Genomic DNA, 20,733 nt, shown 5'->3' with positions numbered 1-20,733 from the left:
TCTTTGGACAGTTAGAGCTGCTGTAAAACTTCAAGTTGAAAAAAAAAAGTAGAAAAAAAAAGAAAAAACAATAGCCAATCAGCTGAGGTCTTGAATTGCTTTGCAGTGATCTCATGAGATTTTACTTAAATCTTGTGAGATTTCACACTATACTTCCATAAACTTAATAGGGAAATAACATGGCTGTGCATGCACATGCCAGATGCATACTCCCTAGCTTGTCCTGGGACAAGCATCCTGATTGGCAGCTTAAAGTCTTTTTACAGTACTTATGACATTTGAGGTAAATTACAGGTTTGTGAAAAACAAAAACGTGAGGAGCACCAGGCAGGTCCAATAATAAAAAGTAACTTTATTTCAGTTTAAAGCAGCTTCCAATTAAAAAAACAGTTCACACGTAGTTCACAACATCATTACACAGATTAGAGCAGAGTTCCTGCTTAGTGTTTCGGCAATAGCCGTAGTCATAGCATCACTTGGAATCTGGGGGAAAGAGAGCACAGATTCCTAAGGTTCCGTATCAGACCCTGGGAATTCCTGCATCTGTATCCTCACAAGCCAGCTATGAGCGGCATGAGAAGCGGAGATGAAAAGCATGATGACATCATTGGTTATCGCCCGTGGCTGAGGAGGGAGCGGAGACAAGTCGGAGGTAGCGGTTCTGCAAGCGACCCTAAGAGGGACAAGCCGACCTGCAAAAGAACACAGCTCCTGTGGGACCACATGACATCTGACAAGGTACTCCAGTGCTCTCCCGCAGCCTACCGGTAAGGCTTAAACACAGTGCATGCGGGACAGCTCTGTTCATGTGAAGTAATGCAGTTCATCTGCTTTATTGCCTGCTCAAATTTGCTGAAAAGTGTTTATGTGGCCAGTATATGGATAATGCCAATACGTGGAAGATACAGTTTATCAAACACCCAGGTTTTTTACATCTCATTTGTTTAACATCCCTTCTGGTGCTTAGACTCTTGCTTTTGTGTGACTTTGATTTTGAGGTAAATATCTTCCTTTTTTACATAGAGATGGTTAGATGATGTTTTCCAGTAAGATTTTTATAGCTATGCTGCATCACTTGGAAGTGATTCAACATTTGGGTATCAATCATGTCCCTTTAATGTATGTACTATCCATTGTTGATTGATGCAAGTTTTGGAATATCCATTGTATTTGATTCCAATCTAGATACAGGTTTGTATACATTGAATAGTGCATCAAGTGGGAGAACTATTGTTTCCTTTCCATAGCCAAAAGTATGTGTTCATTAAAAGCCACCATGATCTGAAGGATCAGACGGGTTTGAGCAATGCAGTCTAACATGTTATGAACTGAAAAGAGTAAAGCAATGTGAAGATTGCCATCAGGCTCTTTGTAAAGAAAATAAATCAATTTTGAAAATAACCTGAACAAATGTTTTTCTTATTTAGTTGCTGACCTATTGGCACAGAGCATGGTTCACTGTTCAACTTTGTAGTATTGTAGTAAGTCTGGAGTCTAATGCCTTGCAAGCATGCCCTGCCTTGTAGTCTAGAATTATGTTACCCAGCATTCCGTGTTACCCAGTATTTTGTCAGCCTGTATATTACAATTTTTTTTTTAGTTACTGACCTGCAATTCTGCAATATTGATCATATAGAGCTGTATTTAGCATAGTATTCTATGCTATTAGTAACATGCGTAAGGGGATATGGGTTACTTCTAACCCCTTCAGCAGGAAAAATTCTCTAAACGTATGTTTCTATCTGTATCAAACCAGACAAATATTTCAATAATTTAACACATTTATATATCAAAAAGAAAAAAAGAAAACATAAAATACTGGCTATTAAATCATTATGTATAGGCCATCTATAAAATGTCAATTATATTTACACTTATTTTACTTTTTTAATAATTGGGGTACCTCTCAGTTTGCAACATTAGAATATCAGTTGTATGTTATTAAACATAAAACTTGAATAGTGGGATTACATACTTTAAAAAATAACTTTAGATGACATTATTAACACTTAGAAGTGTTGAGAACTTAATTAGGATCATTAGACCTATACCAAAATAAGATCCATTTGACATTCTTATTAAAATATTTGACACAATACTACTTGTTTGGATGCAAGGTGATTTCTCCCAGATAAGAGACCTTTAATCCCTCTAAGTATAAGGGAGAGAACGAGATGCTATATTTAGGGTACATTGATTGCACTTTATGATTTATGGGAAAAGGTAAGGTCTTCATTAAGTCTTTCAAATTGGAAGTCTCATGTTGCTAAAAACTTCTTATAGGGACAGTCAAGTAAAAAAAAAAACTTTCATGATTTAAATAGGGCATGCAATTTTAAACAACTTTCCAATTTACTTTTATTACCAATTTTACTTTGTTCTTTTGGCATTCTTAGTTGAAAGCTAAATCTAGGAGGTATATATGCTAATTTCTTAGACCTTGAAGGCCCCCTCTAATCTGAATGCATTTTGACAGTTTTTCACCACTAGAGGGCGTTAGTTCATGTGTTTCATATAGATAACATTGAACTCAGGCACGTGAAGCTCCTAACAGCAAGCACTGATTGGCTAAAAGTGCAAGTCTGTCAAAAGAACTGAAATAAGGGGGCAGTTTGCAGAGCCATAGATACAAGGTAATCACAGAGGTAAAAAGTATATTATTAGAACTGTGTTGGTTATACAAAATTGGGGAATGGGTAATAAAGGGATTATCTACCTTTTTAAACAACAAAGATTCTGGTATTTACGTCCCTTAAAGTCTATAGTTATGTGCTTTGTCCATTACCATATCAATTGCAAATCATTTTCCAGATAATACACACAGAGAATGAGTGGAGCAATGCAGGGCTGGATTAAGCAGTTAAATAGAAATATTATTTGCATACCTTGAATTTATTATGAAAATATATTTTCATTAGGAGGAAATGGTATTATATAAATGTATTTTTGATACAAAGGACAATAGGTTTATGTGTCTGATGAATAGAGAATATTTTCCTTGGTGATTAAGAAAATGCCACCAAAGAAAAGGAAGGACATAGCAGTAGTATACCCTAAATATTACCCCTCAAGAAATCCCAGATTAGTTTGAAGAACAGCTAATTAAAAGTATCGATTTGTCACACTTTCTTTTAACCTCCTAAAGGGCTAATCAATATATAATGCTATTCCATCCAACATTTAATCTACTGCTGCTATTTCATTATTTATTCTGTTTTGTGTTGCATATTATTTTGCTTAATTAATTAATACCACAACACATCATAAAACTCATTTAAGTTAAATTGACTGTTTATAAATTACTTTTGTTTTATTAATTCAGCATTAATGTGTTCAAGGGTTAGGAACCCTTTTTAAAATAGATTATATTAAAATTAATTATATGCTAATATAGAAAGAGAAGCATTTGAATTGTTTTGCTTTATATTGAAAGGTTTATTTATTTCCCCATTATTTCTGATCAAGTATTGTAAAGTAGTTTCCAAATGTTTGCTACTAATTTTTTAGAACAATTAGGAATATATTAGAAGTGGAGTGCTAAATTTCCATTCCTGGGCACGCGATAATTAACCAGCCATTACAAGTGTCTGGTTATTGCTACCATGAGTTAGTGGTAGCAATTAGAGCTTATAAAATTAACCAGAGATCACATCACAGGTTAATTTTATAAATGCGCCCCAAATGGCCCCAAAATACTGTCTTGTGTAGTTTATTAAAAATTAAAATGGCAGCATCTTTATTTTTTAATAAAATTACTGCACTAGGCAGTATTTTGGGGTTAAAGTTGGTGGGAGTGGGGTGTTAGAGAAATAAAAAGGCACAGAAAAGTGCCTTTACATTGCGGTCTATGGGAACTGTGTCTTCCCAGTAAATATATATGTATATGCTTATATATATATTATATATATATATATATATGTGTGTGTGTTAATATGTGTATATACTCATATTAACACATAGATATATGTATATCAGCATATACATATATATTTATATTTGCTACCATTGCTGCACGACTTACCCTGTTCCCTAGCGCTGAAGTTCTGATGTCATCTCTGACAGCATCAGAATGAGGCTACCATAGGTGCCTAAGGAAGCACACTCTTGTGAGCGCAAGGCTTCCCATCAATTTCTGAAAACTTTTAATGCCAGCGCACATTATCCTGAGCTGGTATTACACAGTGGAGCGCAAATATCGCTTTCGTCAAAGTGATAATTAGCGCCCAACTTGTAATCTGGACCATATTTGGTTTGGTTCTTAAAGGGACAGTTAAGGTTAGGTAGCACATATTTATAATACTGAAGAACCATTTTATTGTAACCTCGAAAGTCCTTCTATTTATTTGTTCAGTTAATAATTTTGTACCTTTTTGATTAGTTTTATAATATTTTTCAACTTTTTAACACTTCATCACAATCATCAATGAGAGAGAAATATGTTTTGGAGAAGTTAGTCTGAGAGTTTATCTGCTCCAATGGCCCTTTACTAAGATAAAAGAAAAAGAGCTCTAGAATAAAAATTAATCACATTTATATATACAATTTTTTTTAAATACAAACAAAATCTACAAAATAAAAGTATCTGTCATTCAAAATAAACCTGAAATCTCTTCATTTAAACCAGGCACAAAAAAGGTAGAATCCCTATCTCTTCCAAGTCAAAGTCATTCCTGGTCTCACACTGGGTTATGTATTAAAGGGACATGAAACCCAACATTTTCATGATTCAGTGTCATGGCATGGCTGGACACCTAATCACTCCTGGCTTCCGGTGACATCCTAGTGGTGATGCCGTAACAGTCTCTGCCTTCTAGGCCTCCTATCGCCAGCCTGCGAGTGTCTTCCCCTCCTTCTCATCGCTGAGTTTTGCAACAGACATGCCGACGTGGTAGAATGGCAGCCACCACACAAACTTTGCGTTTGAGCATAGGAGGGGAGGAGGAGTATGGGTCTGATGGAGGAGAGCAGGCCAGGGACTCAGAAAAACCAAGATGGTCCCTGACCTCTTCTTATTGACCCTCCTTGCTCCACCTACTGGGTACAGGTGACCAGTCACGTGACTTAGTTTCCCTATATATTCTCAGCACACCCCCAGTCAGTGCTTGGTTATTTTTCCTTGCTTCCTGTTTCTGGAGTTCTTACCTTGTATTTTGTCTGTGTTAACCCTGATTCCAGTTATACAGATTTTCTGGTTCCTGACTTCGGATTGTCCTTTTTCTTTGCTTGCCTGCAGCATGCCCAGACTTCAGATTGATTTGACTTTGTCTCTGCCTTTCACTCCTATTAAAGGCCTCCAAGCCACCACCAACCTTTCAGGATCCTGTATCCCCTCCCAGGATCTCCTGAGGTTCGTTATTGTAAGGAAGTGCTCTTCCACTGCAACTGGGATTCCAATTACAACACAAAAACCCTAGGTGGGATTTTTACCAATAATAACCAAGGCCCTCCTATGGAACCCGCAAGAAACAGCTGAAGCTATTGCCAACACTTGACCCAACAAATGGCAACTATGCCCACGCAGGGTTAAGGATTTACAAGCTAACACCTGCATTGTTACAGCCTTGGTGAGCAGACGGAAGAGCTCAGTCTATTCTCTTCCAGCCTCATCTTCGGCTCCTAGCCACTTACCTCCAACATCCCAGAACCATCTTTTCCTATGCCTGACAAATTCACTGGAAAGAAATCGGAATTACATTCTTTCATCACAGCCCTGTGAGTTGCTCTTTGCTCTCAAACCTCGCACATACCATAATGATTATGTAAAGGTACGCACCACCATTGCCTTGTTATATGGTCAACCTCAAACCTGGGACCACCAGCTCCTACACCACAAGCAGCCCACTGCTGGACTCCTGGAAGTCATTTGCTGCAGCAATGCGTACCTTTTAGGATGATCCTCTGAGACACTCCGCTGCTCGCCACTACATCCGTTGCCCTTCGGCAGGAAGAAAGACCCATAAAAGGACTATACCACAGACTTACGTGAGTTGGCTCCCAACACAGGCTACAATGAGACAGGTCTAATAGAGCAATATCGGTTGGGTCTATTGAGACCCTAAAAGACAAACTAGCCAGAGTTGGAATACCTACCTCCTTGGGAAGAATTAATCCTGTTAGTCACACAGCTAGACCGGCACTTCCATTAATGTAGAAATGAGAAGCAACATATATTTCCTCTTAGATCTTTGGATCAGTTGAGTCCTATGGCTTCTGCACCATCCTCTACCTTTTCCACTGAAGAACCCATCAAATAGGTCTGGTTCATCGTCCCTTGACTGAGGAAGAATTAATGAGATGTTACTCTCAAGGTCTCTGCCTCTAATGTGGTAAAGCTGATCATCTATTGCGGACATATCATGTTCGATCAACCACCACACCTGTTAAGGGAATCATTGCTCATTCTTCCTGGACTTCTACTGCTCTATCCACCTCCGCTTACCTATCCTCCTCTTTCTCCTTCAGCTGGAGAGACGTTGAGAACCATCAGTCACAGCATCATAGGACTCTGGAGCCAGTGGCTGTTTCATAGACCAGACCTTGGTACAGACTACTCACCTTCCTATGCCAAATAAAAACCACCATCCAATATCATTATATGTTGTGGACAGAACCCAATCAAGAAGGTCCCATATTACATAAAACCTAGTTCCTATTTGTCTCCTTCTTGGACACCACAAAGAAACCATTAACCTAGACATTGTTGCCTCACCAATCTTTCCACTCATCCTTGGCTTCCCTGGCTTCGCATCCACAACCGAGTAAATAATTGAGTTAGAGGTACCCTCACCTTTTCTCTACCTTCTGTACCACTAATTGTCTAAATAAGACTCCCAAAAAGATATCCACTAGACTTATGAACCTTCAGTTCTTCTGCCTGATAAATATAAAGAGTTTCAAGATGTGTTTAACAATGAAGAGTGCTGATCAGTTAACTCCTATACACCTGTATGATTGTCCAGATTACTTCCAGGTGCTCCTATACCACATGAACGCATATTTCCTTTTATTCGAGGCTGAACTTAACATCTAAGGAGTACATCTCTGATAGATTAAGACTAAAGGCTATACTCAGGCCCTCAACGTCTCAGCAGGGGCAGGTATATTTTTTGTTGGCAAGAAAGATGGCGTCCCTGTATTGATTACTGTGCTTTAAATAATATCACTATAAAAAACTGATACCCCCTACCATTGATACCAAAAACTGTTGGAAGGACTAAGAAAGGCAAACATCTTCACAACAAGATCTGCAGGGTGCATATAACCTAGTCCATGTACGAGAGGGGGACGAATGATGACCTCTTTCAGAACTCCGATACGGGCACTTTGAGTACCTTGTCATGCCCTTTGGGCTGTGTAATACCCCTGCCACATTCCCAACACTTTCTGAATGATGTTTTTTGTGAAATTCTGGATTCCTTTATAATTATTTACTTAGATGATATCCTAGTTTTTTCCTCTTCTCCTGCTGAACACATTGAACACATAAAGAAGGTACTGCTTATATGCTAAACTGGAGAAGTGTGTATTTGATACAGAGTCTGTAGAATTCCTGGGCTACATTATCACTCCTGGACAGATCCAAGGGGATTCCCTCAAGATCACAACTATTTTGGAGTGGCCTGTACCTAAAGATAAAAGAGCTGTACAATGTTTTCTAGGGTTCACAAACTTCTACAGACGCTTAATCAGAGGTTTCAAACAAATATTCTCTACTATAACCACATTGACCAAGAAACATGATGAATTTCTATGGACAACTCAAGCCCAAGAGGCCTTCAAAAAAATTAAAGAAAACTATTCACTCAAGCAACCTATTCTGGTACAACCCAGACACCACCAAGGCCTTCTACCTTGGGGTAGATGCCTCTGACATTGCTGTACCTTTTCTCAAAGAGGGCAGAAGGGATGAGCGGCTACATCCGGTAGCATTCTACTCCCGAAAACTCCTTCCTGCAGAGAAGAATTATGATGTAGGTGAGAGGAAACTTCTTCCAATTAAAGGTACCTTAGAATAATGGTTTCATCTGTTAGAGGGAGCTCCCATACCTGTTACGGTGTATACGGATCACCATAATTTAGAGTATCTTCGTGCTGCCAAAAGATTATGTCCTCATCAAGCCCGCTGGGCCTTGTTCTTTTCCAGATTCAATCTACAAATCCACCACCCTGGATCCAAGAATCTAAGGGCAGATGCCTTGCCATGCGTACATAAGGATACTGACAGTACCAACAAACCCGAGACACTATTCTAACCCCACATCAATTTCCTTGCAATACAGGTCCTCACTTCTAGATCGCATACGGAACCTAAATGTTTAACCACCTGCTATCCTTCCGTCTCTGGCCCAAAAACAATGACTATGGTACACGACAAGCAGGTGGCAATATGCGACCCCTCGCTTCGATCTAAAGCACTTAGCCCAGATCCATTACTCTTTTTGCAGGCCATGGCGGAATTACGCAAACATTAGAAAGTATTAGCCATTACTATTGGTGGGTTATCCATCAAGACTGAAACCAGGGAATACGTTTTGACCTGTGACATATGTGCCTGTTCAAAACATCAAGAATAAAACCAGTAGGCATTCTACAGCCTTTTACAGTTCTGTAAGGGCCATGGGCAGACATAGCCATGGACTTTATTTGGATCTACCCATGTCACACCAACACAATACCATCCTGGTGGTTGTTGATAGGTTCACAAATGCACATTTTATTCCTCCATAGGACTCCCTTCTGCTACTAAGACCGCCTCCTGTTTCTGCAAAATATCTATCATCTGAATGGATGCCTCAGTCAATCATCACTGCCCAAGGTTCTAAGTTCACCTCTCATTTCAAGTCCCACTTTTGAAGTAATCTCAAGAGTCCAACATTGCTTATCATCTGCTTATCACCCCCAGGACCAATGGGCAAACTGAATGCATCAACCAGACTTTGAGAACAATACCTACAGTTGCTTCACCACGTACCTACAAGGATGACTGGCTATCTTTACTTCCTACAACAAAATTCTCGTTATAATAATCACATGCATCATTCTATTAAGGTCACAACCTTTTATGCCAACTATGGTTTCAATCCTTGTGCCTTCCCGAGTTGCCCTTGCTCCAACACGGTACCTGATTTGGGCCTTGTGTTTAAATAATCTTTAAAAAAACCAATGCAGATACTAATCAATACTTTAAGATGGCACAACAACATATTAAAGGATATACCAACAATAAGAGTCCCAACACCTACCCTTTGTGCTAGGAAATAAGGTCTGGCTATCCACACAGAATTTGTGTATGTCCTGTCCTTCACGGAAATTAGGACCATGCCACATAGGGCCTTTTTTGTTGATCAAAGTAATATCCCCAGTGGCTGTTCACTTAGATCTCCCTGCCTCCTACTGGTTACATCTGGTATTTCATGTATCTCTGCTGAAGCCTTTGAGACCCAACCGTTTCCCATTACCGGTCAAGTGACTTAGTTTCTCTATATATTCTCAGCACGCTCCCCCAGTCAGTGCTTGGTTATTTTTCCTTGCTTCCTGTTTCTGGAGTTCTTACCTTGTATTTTGTCTGTGTTAACCCTGATTCCCCGTTATACAGATTTTCTGGTTCCTGACTTTGGATTGTCCTTTTTCTTTGCTTCCCTGCTGCCTGCCCTGACTTTGGATTGATTTGACTTTGTCTCTGCCTTTGTCCTTTCACTCCTATTAAAGGCCTCCGTGCCACCACTGACCTTTCAGGATCCTGTATCCCCCCCCTTAGGATCTCCTGAGGGTCGTGATTGTAAGGAAGCACTGTTCCGCTGCAATTGGGTCCCAATACAACACAAAAACCCTAGGTGGGGTTGTTACATTCAGATACAAATAAAATAAACTTTTTAAACATTTTTATTGTCTATTATCAACTGTGGCTTTGTTCTTATGTTATTTTTTGTTGAATAGATATCTAGATAGGTAGTATACACATATTGAGCACTACATGACAGGAAATAGTGCTGACATCTACTGCTCTTGCTAACATATTACATTGTCGCAAAACTGCTGTAATATAATTCTGCAGACACGTGCACACCCCTGAACTTACCTTACAGCTTTTCAACAAATGATAACAAGAAATGAAGAAAATTTGATAATAGAGTTACATTATAAAGTTTTTTACAATTGTAAGTTCTATTTGATTCTTGAATGAACAAAAATGGGTATATGTCCCTTTTAAACTAAAGAACACGGGGTAAGATAACTGCACCATTTCATACAAAAGTAAGTTCAATTTATTTTGCAATTTTACTTCTGATTTCTAAAATCTTGTGTACCTATAATACCACAGAAATGCAGTTTATACTTGTGAAGCATTTTCCTGATTCACTGTGCTGGAGTAGTGACCAGCAAAACATTAAACTGAGCAAAGCAGAACTGTAGAAGTTGTCAACTATGAAGCTTAATATAACGCAGACCTCATAAGTTCCTCAGCAAAGACAAATCTAATTCTTGCAGATTTTTCTTTTTCTGTAGGGAAACTCCAACCTTTTGTTTCACACACAGAATAATAATACAGTTCAGAGGATTTTTTATGACAATTCAAGTCAAGTGATATAATTGAGCTAGTTGATGGAAGGTTGAAATCATCAACACACATATAATGCACTTTCAATACAAATAAAGATACAATCTCCACTTCATGGAAGAAAATTACAAAACAAGAAAAAAAATGATAATAATACTAATAATAATTGAAGAACTAGACAATGACTTTGTCTAATTTAAAGAACAGTTTTATACAAAAGGTTACCAAACACAGTACCATAAAAAGGTTATTGTAAGTGTATCATAAAACTGAAGATCATAGTGAACAATTGTCACTGTACCAGTTTAATAAATTAAAAATGCTTCAACAAGAAATAAACAGCACCAAAAATAAAATCAGCAAAGGATGAGGGTCAGTAGGAAGATGTCTTCCTCAGCATTAGGTGTGTGAAAATTTGTTCCTTACTGCTAAAGAGACTATCATTGGGAGGAATATAAAACCAGTTCATCATAAATGACATTTAAGACTACTACCCAAGACATCTGACAAACATAATCTACAATCCCTTTCTCTTCAGAACATTATCGGAGAAAAGCCACTGTGAAAAAACCAACAGCAACAGTGCTACAAAGGTTTATTGAAGGTTGAATAAACTCGATCCATGCACTGGCATGGTACCATCAAGTTCCCAAGAGACACCAGCAAAATGGAGGGGAAACCCGTCCTGTGTGGGGAATCAACAGCATTTATAGACCCAACTTAAAGGAAATTGTACAATAGAGTTTGTCTTTGTATAAATGTTTTGTACCATAAACCACGAACCTAACCAAAGTCCAACAGTGTTAATCTATACATGAGTTTACCAGACACCCCGATGGCTCCTGTTTATGTTGTCTTTTCATATGCAAGGAAGGGGAGGAGGGGAGAGGTGTCTGTTCTTCTTTTTTCCCAGCCCCTTTCACTGGGTGTCCCCGCCAACCTCATCAACAGTGCTAAACTGTGTGATTCCAGTACGTTTTTAAAAGGTTTAAAACTGGATTTTTAGATCAGCATCTGTGCATATTCTTCTTTATATTCGTGTCTATTCCATGCAGTTATATATAGATTGATGCATACTGTCCCTTTAAGAGTTTTGAGTGTTTATGTAACCGAATCATATCAATAGCAAATATAAAATAAAATTAAAAGTACTATATTGCTCTGAGGGCATTGTGACAGTTATTAATATGATAATTTGTGGTACACAGTTTTTATTATGGTATCACTTTATAATGATCACCAGTTGTTCCATATTTATACAGGTATACTCAATTTTGCTTTACTATTACTGTATTATTATTTCTGTCTATCTGTTTAGCAGTACATATTAAAACAAGAAATTATTAACTAATGCAAGGTTGGTAACAATCATGTGTATCGGAGGAGTAGAGGATGTATGCAAATTTCACTGTGTGATAAACTACTACCCAAGAAATACAGCTGGAAGAAGGGACTTCAATGTCTAGTGGGGTTAAAAAGGTATAGTTTGAAACGGAAGAAAAAGACAAAAGGGGCAGGCGAGTTTATGTCTTCAAGTATTAAAATATTTACTCAAACTACAGTAGTAATTGTGCCGTTGTGTATTTATAGTTTACCAGTATCAAATAAGAAAAGTGGTGAACTCTACAACTCACTATTGTGGCGAGGCTGATTCGCCTTAGTTATCAAAGGCTAGAGACCCGGCAAAAGTAGAATTTTGTGATGTAAACTTCGATCCGCCGGACTCAGTCCGACACAGATCGATTCTTACGTCACTCCAGATGTTCCGCACACAAGTACAGCACAATCTGACTACTTTGTTAGTTATCAAAAAACTAGCAGGTACGCTCTGCACTTTTACGGCCCAGCGTACCTGGTTTTCAAACCGCCACCCTGGAGGCGGCGGATCCCATAAGAATCAATGGGAGTCTGACCATAGCGAAAGTACAAGTTCGCTGCTGCCAGACATCCCATTGATTCCTATGGGAGCTGTCTACAACCTAACACCCTAACATGTACCCCGAGTCTAAACACCACTAATCTGTCCGCCCTACACCGCCACAACTAAATAAAGTTATTACCCCCTAAACCGCCGCTCCCGGAGCCCACCGCAAGCTACTCTATACCTATTAACCCCTAAACCGCCGCCCCCGGAGCCCACCGCCACCTACATTATACCTAGTAACCCCTATCCTGGCACCCCCTAGACCGCCGCCCCCTATATGAAAGTTATTAACCCCCTATCCTGCCGATCCCGCACCCTCGCCGCAACTAAATAAATAGTTTAAACCCCTAAACCCCCCTATACCACCGCCCTCTATAATAAAGTTATTAACCCTATCCTGCCGATCCTGGACCCCTGCCGCAACCTATATTAAATTTATTAACCCCTAATCTGCCCCCCCTACACCGTCGCAACCTATAATACATTTATTAACCCCTATCCTGCCCCCCACTACAACCGCCGCCACTGTTATAAATTTATAACCCTAAACAATAAGTCTAACACTAACCCTAAATATTAATTAAATAAATCTAAATAATATTTCTATTATGAACTAAATTAATCCTATTTAAAACTAAATACTTACCTTTAAAATAAACCCTAATATATCTACAATATAAATAATAATTATATTGTAGCTATCTTAGGATTTATTTTTTAATTTACAGGCAAATTTCAATTTATTTTAACTAGGTACAATAGCTATTAAATAGTTTATTAACTATTTAATAGCTACCTAGTTAAAAATAAAGAGAAATTTACCTGTAAAATAAAAACTAAACCTAAATTACAATTACACCTAACACTACACTATACGTTAATAAATTATTCCTATTTAAAACTAAATACTTACCTGTAAATAAACCCTAAGATAGCTTACAATGTAATTAATAATTACATTGTAGATATTTTAGGAATTATATTTATTTACAGGTAACTTTGTATTTATTTTAGCTAGTTAGAATAGTTATAAATAGTTATTAACTTTTTAATAACTACCCTAGCTAAAAGAAATACAAAATTACCTGTAAAATAAATCCTAACCTAAGTTACAATTAAACCTAACACTACGCTATCATTAAATTAATTAAGTAAATTAACTACAAAAAACTACAATTCAATACAATTACATAAACTAACTAAAGTACAAAAAATAAAAAAAGCTAAGTTACAAAAAAAAATAAAAAAAATAAGTTACAAACATTTTAAAAAATATTACAACAATTTTAAGCTACTTACACCTAATCTAAGCCCCCTTATAAAATAACATAACCCCCCCAAAATAAAAAAATGCCCTACCCTATTCTAAATTAAAAAAGTTCATAGCTCTTTTACCTTACCAGCCCTTAAAAGACCTTCTTTGGGGCATGCCCCCAAAGAATTCAGCTCTTTTGCCTGTAAAAGAAAAATACAACCCCCCCCCAACATTAAAACCCACCACCCACATACCCCTAATCTAACCCAAAACCCCCCTTAAAATAACCTAACACTAATCCCCTGAAGATCATCCTACCTTGAGTCGTCTTCACTCAGCCGAGCAGCGATGGAACCGAAGAGGAGACCCGGAGCGGAAGAAGTTATCCTCCAAGCGGCACTGAAGAAATTCTTATATCCGATGAAGTGATCCTCCAAGCGGCGCTGAAGAGTCTTCCATCTGGGCGATGTCATCTTCCAAGAGGTGCTGAAGAAGTCTTCTATCCTGGCGATGTCATCTTCCAAGCGGGGTCTTCAATCTTCATCCCGCCGATGCGGAACATTCTTCTTTACCGACGGACTACCGACGAATGAAGGCTCCTTTAAGGGACGTCATCCAAGATGGTGTCCCCTTCAATTCCGATTGGCTGATAGGATTCTATCAGCCAATCGGAATTAAGGAAAGAAAAATCTGATTGGCTGATTGAATCAGTCAATCAGATTGAGCTTGCATTCTATTGGCTGATCGAAACAGCCAATAGAATGCAAGCTCAATCTGATTGGCTGATTGGATCAGCCAATCGGATTGAACTTGAATCTGATTGGCTGATTCAATCAACCAATCAGATTTTTCCTACCTTAATTCCGATTGGCTGATAGAATCCTATCAGCCAATCGGAATTGAAGGGACGCCATCTTTGATGACGTCCCTTAAAGGAGGCCTTCATTCGTCGGTAGTCCGTCGGTAAAGAAGGATGTTCCGCGTCGGCGGGATGAAGATTGAAGACCCCGCTTGGAAGATGACATCGCCCGTATAGAAGACTTCTTCAGCGCCTCTTGGAAGATGACATCACCCGGATGGGAGACTTCTTCAGCGCCGCTTAGAGGATCACTTCATCGGATGGAAGATTTCTTCAGCGCCGCTTGGAGGATAACTTCTTCCGCTCCGGGTCTCCTCTTCGGTTCCATCGCTGCTCGCGCTGAGTGAAGACGACTCAAGGTAGGATGATCTTCAGGGGAATTAGTGTTAGGTTATTTTAAGGGGGGTTTGGGTAGAGTAGGGGTATGTGGGTGGTGGGTTTTAATGTTGGGGGGTTGTATTTTTCTTTACAGGCAAAAGAGCTGAATTCTTTGGGCATGCCCCACAAATGGCCCTTTTAAGGGCTGGTAAGGTAAAAGAGCTTTGAACTTTTTTATTTTAGAATAGGGTAGGCATTTGTTTATTTTGGGGGGGTTTGTTATTTTATTAGGGGGCTTAGATTAGGTGTAAGTAGCTTAAAATTGTTGTAATATTTTTAAAATGTTTGTAACTTATTTTTTTTATTTTTTGTAACTTAGCTTTTTTTATTTGTTGTACTTTAGTTCGTTTATGTAATTGTATTTAATTGTAGTTATTTGTAGTTCATTTATTTAATTAATTTAATGATAGTGTAGTGTTAGGTTTAATTGTAACTTAGGTTAGGATTTATTTTACAGGTAATTTTGTATTTTTTTTAGCTAGGTAGTTATTAAATAGTTAATAACTATTTAATAACTATTCTAACTAGCTAAAATAAATACAAAGTTACCTGTAAAATAAATATAAATCCTAAGATAGCTACAATGTAATTATTAATTATATTGTAGCTATCTTAGGGTTTATTTTACAGGTAAGTATTTAGTTTTAAATAGGAATAATTTATTAAAGTATAGTGTAGTGTTAGGTGTAATTGTAACTTAGGTTACTTTTTATTTTACAGGTAAATTTCTCTTTATTTTAGCTAGGTAAGCTATTAAATAGTTAATAACTATTTAATAGCTATTGTACCTAGTTAAAAAAAAATGAAAGTTACCTGTTAAAATAAAAATAAATCCTAAGATAGCTACAATATACTTATTATTTATATTGGTAGCTATATTAGGGTTTATTTTAAAGGTAAGTATTTAGTTTTAAATAGGATTAATTTAGTTCATAATAGAAATATTATTTAGATTTATTTAATTAATATTTAAGTTAGGGGGGTGTGTTAGGGTTAGTGTTAGACTTAGGTTTAGGGGTTAATAAATTTAATACAGTGGCGGCGGTGTAGTGGGGGGCAGGATAGGGGTTAATAAATTTATTATAGGTGGCGACGGTGTAGGGGGGGGCAGGATAGGGGTTAATAAATTTAATATAGGTTGCGGCGGGTTCAGGGAGCGGCGGTTTAGGGGTTAAACTATTTATTTAGTTGCGGCGAGGTGCGGGATCAGCAGGATAGGGCTTAATAACTTTATTATAGAGGGCGGCGGTATAGGGGGTGCAGGATAGGGGTTACTAGGTATAATGTAGGTGGCAGCGGTGTCCGGGAGCGGCGGTTTAGGGGTTAATACATTTATAAGAGTTGCGGCGGGGTCTAGGAGTGGTGGTTTAGGGGTTAGTAACTTTATTTCGTTGCGGGAGGCTCCGGGGGTGCCGGTATAGGGGGTAGAACAGTGTAGTTAGTGTGGGTGCTTAGTGACAGGCTAGCAAAAAAGCTGTAAAAAAGCCGAAGAGCAGCAAGATCGGATGAGTGATAAATCTCACAGTCCGCTGCTCATCGCCCCGTACTTGGTGTGCGGCTTTTTGACAGCTTTTTTGATAACTTAGGCGAATTTTTGCAGGTCCGCGGCGGCGATGTGAGGCGAGCTTAGGCGGGCCTATTGGGCCGGCGAAGGCAGGAAAAGTAAACGCGTTGATAACTACCCCCCATAGCCTCCTTTACTAGTGTAGTCTTCTCACAAACGACTCCACAATCAATTTGAATTAGAAACAAGAAAAAGTAAGAAAGGGGCGCTACAAGCAAATCTGGTATTTCAAAAAAATGTGTCACTTAATGGTGTGTATTTAAATATTTCTTAATTAATAGGAATCCTTATAAATTAAAAAAAGATTTTTCCTTTTACTGTTTGAAATTCTTCATATAGTGTTAGGTCCTGTGAGTGATAAATATGTGATTTTCTTAACGTTGACAAATGTGGATTTAATAAATGCAAGTATTAATAAAATTCCTCATGCAGTGTTAAGTCTTGTGAGTGATGAATATGTGATTTTTCTTAGCATTGACAAACGTGAATTTAATAAATGCAAGTGTTTTTTTTTTATTTAGACCTAAGTCTACTTATATCTACCTAGGTGTATAACCAATTAATAAAGATGTATAAAATGCACAGTTCTTAAAGCTAAATTTATAAAAAAATGATTAATAGTGAATCAAAAATTGATACCAGCAGGCTAAAAACTCAGAGTAATAAGGAACTTCATAGGATAAACAACAGTAAAAACAAAAATAATTCCAAATATATATCTAATTTATTTGAGCATAAAATACAAAAAGTTAATTCAATACGTTACTGAACCTATATAATTGATTAAAATAACACCGGTGTTATATATTCTATGAAATTCATAAGCGCTTAAAACAACTTAAAAAATACCAAGTGATACATATTATACATTAAAAAGCTGAGTTGAGAAATAGCTGGGTTGAGATTAGGATACAATAGTGAAATTAAATGAGCCGCTCAAAGTCCAGGTACTTTGTATAGGATATGCGCTCAAAAAAATAGGTAGCTTAGATGTTTGCTACAAATGTATTCACAATAGTAATTACTGCAGTAGGAAACAATGTTTCAACTTATGTTTTCTTTCCCTGTTTTTAAGTCAGTCTGAAATGGTGTCTGAAGATTATATCTCTATTCTTGCTGTTAATAAAGTATTTTTAGCAATCCAGAAAACAAATTTGGTCACAGTACCTTTGGTTTATATCTTTTTACCGCCTCTCTCCTCTCGTATGGCGTTCAACTGTTAATTGATCAGTTGTGAGGTCACATGTGTGAGGTAGACGAATGATGTGAGGTCTTTTTTTTAATTAAGTGCACTAGATTCCTCGGTGAATCCTTCTCACGGCTCCTCTCGCTATTCCACTATTAACCTCGGTTTCTTTATTTCAAACCGCAAGAGTAGATGCAGCGGTCCTGGGTGCCAGAACAAAAAGCAATATTATAAACTGTTAGGTTGGATCGACGCGTATCGGCTTCCACGAAGCCTTTCTAAAAATACCCTTCAGCTCTTTCTGATCGCCATTTAAACCCTTTTAGTCCAGAAATCCTAGATCATGTGATCTTCCATGTAACTCCTTCAGTGCCGTCTCATATGTGAAACATCCTGTTTTCTTTATACACATAAACATTCTCAAATCAGTCTTTTTGTTTCCTTTCTCTGTGTTTTCTTGTATCCCTCAATTATCAACCTAATCATAAACCTATGTCATATATTATGTATATAGTGGGCCTATGCATATTCTCAACAATTAATATCAGATTCTGAGTAGTAAGGTAAATTATTGCAAAATCTGTTACTTTTTACAAAACAAATTGCCATTTAATACATAAACAGGGGGTTCTAATGTCCCCCATATATGCTTTTTATAGATTCCCTATCGATTACATATTAAGTTACACATTGTTTATTTAAAACATTGTTATCCCATCTAGATTAGGTGTATAAATATTGCAAGAACTAATAGTTATAGTTTTGTATAAATGTGAGATATTGGTAATGTAGTTACGTAACTTAGACCAAATGGACATGAGTATTATATGATGTTATATATTCTAATTTGGTCACTATAAGATATTATTAGTGGTGTGAGGTTATACTCATTCTGATTGCTATGTATATAATAATATTTAATGATTTAGTGATGGGATTCTGGATAAGATATTATAAAGATATTATTAATTTTACACTAAAAGTGTGCTGATTCAATATCCTATCATACCCAAGTATTTACCTTACAAGTCTTTATAAATCTTTGATTTCCCTTTCTCAAGATAATGAACTTTTTATATATTTAAGAATTTTTGTATATATTTGGGAATTGGATTTTGTATATATTCAAATGGTGGCAATTATTTTCTATATTGTTTAAAAATGATACCAATGACTTTAAACTTGAAAAATAATTATTTTCAACATATTAACTATTCATATTCTTAATAAAATGTACCATTTGGGGATCTCCTTTTTTTATATTAAACTATTAAGATCAAATTCGCTGTTCAAACCTCTTGGGTATAGAGTACTGAAATTATATATGAATTCTGCCTCTTTCTTTAAAAGTTTTTGTTCCACATTACCCCTCCTACTATCTTTTTTTTTTTTTTTTTTTGAAATAATTTTTTATTGAGACAATAGATATAAATAACAAAAAGGGAGTGTGTCCCAGCACAAGACAAATACAAAAAGAAAAATAGCTGATACAGATCACATATGAAAGGTACATAAGGATTAAGACATTGGTGTGCTAATATAGGATTTGTTAAGATATTATCTAGACAATAGAGTTTCAATATTTATATAATAATAGGAGTCAATGATATGGAGATATCTAGGTTGAAATCAGAGAGATAACATTTGACATAAGTTATAGCACTGACTTTATGACCTTAAATACAGAATGCGCACAGTGAAATCAAAACATGTGTGACTGGGGCATATAGAAATGAAGTCTCAGTTTTATAATACAGGTAACTAGTGGTCCCTACTCTCAAATAAGGGGTATTCTATACACTGAAAATAGTGAGAGAAAGGGAGCTGGCATTTATCAGGCCTCCCGTAGGCCTGTGTATATAGGGGGGTGAGGGATGCAGCGGGCAAGAGCCGCTCATAATGGGGGGGAGAAGGGAGGAAGGGGAAGGGGAGGGGGGGGGCGGAGCAAGATAATTTGTCTTAAAGATATAAACTACAGGGCAACGTGAAATGGAATGGAATAGAATCTCAGGGCTTTTGAGTATACTCCTGGATAACATCTCTAAAATATGAAAACTAGGGCATGTGAATGTAAGGGAGATTGATTGAAGTATGTTCAATTTATCCCTTTTGCAATTCTAAGGGGTATAGAGAGATTCAGGTGCATAATCAATAAACCTAGTTAAAACAAAGCGCTAGTACATTAGCCAAACACCAGTAAGCTCTTTAGATAGAGGAGTTGTGTATTAGGATCCTGCTTTACCAGGGAGATCTGAGAAGGATATGTGAAAAATTAAATTAAGTCTTCTATTGGAAGGAGCTCCTATAATACAGCATAACTTAGAATAACATATTTAAATGTAGAAGCTAAAGAACATCCTGTCACTCTCAGATCGCGGATCTAGCATAATATAACCATGAGACCCTTATAAACCAAGCAAATATAACCTATATAACATGAACCATAATAGTAAGAAGACTTATACTTCTAAATATCTCAGCTTGCACTAGGATGCAAACATATAAACATTTAAGCCACATAGGACAGCTAACAAAAGCAGTACAGTCAAATATGTTGTGTACAGTTCTGGGCCATAAGAAGTATATTAATTAAGCTAGCAGGAACTCCGCCTAGATGTAACTACTGCATTTTATCACAAAGTTAAGTAAATTAGTAGATAAAGTATAGTCTCACACTCTAACTCACAAAAGGCCTGGTTCAAAATACAATACAACAACATCACATTCACTCTTAGATTTTTAAAATAGAGATCCTGGCAGCCACATAAACTGTTACAGTATGAAAAAAAGAAAAATGTGATCCCTTATTTTATAACTGTAATAATAAAAAAGAAAAAAAACGTTCTATATAACATTTAAGGCCCATTATGTAAAGGAGAATGAGTATGTGACGCTGCTAGTTACATTCTATCTAGCGACTATTGTAAACTTTAAGAGTGTGTAGCACACAGAAAATAAAAAGGGAAAAACAATTAAAGAAATAAGGTAGCAATAAAGCCCTGATGACTT

Source organism: Bombina bombina, chromosome 4 (genome assembly GCF_027579735.1).
Source record: "Bombina bombina isolate aBomBom1 chromosome 4, aBomBom1.pri, whole genome shotgun sequence".
Lineage (NCBI taxonomy): Eukaryota > Metazoa > Chordata > Amphibia > Anura > Bombinatoridae > Bombina > Bombina bombina.
Note: the sequence above shows the minus strand (reverse complement) of the source record.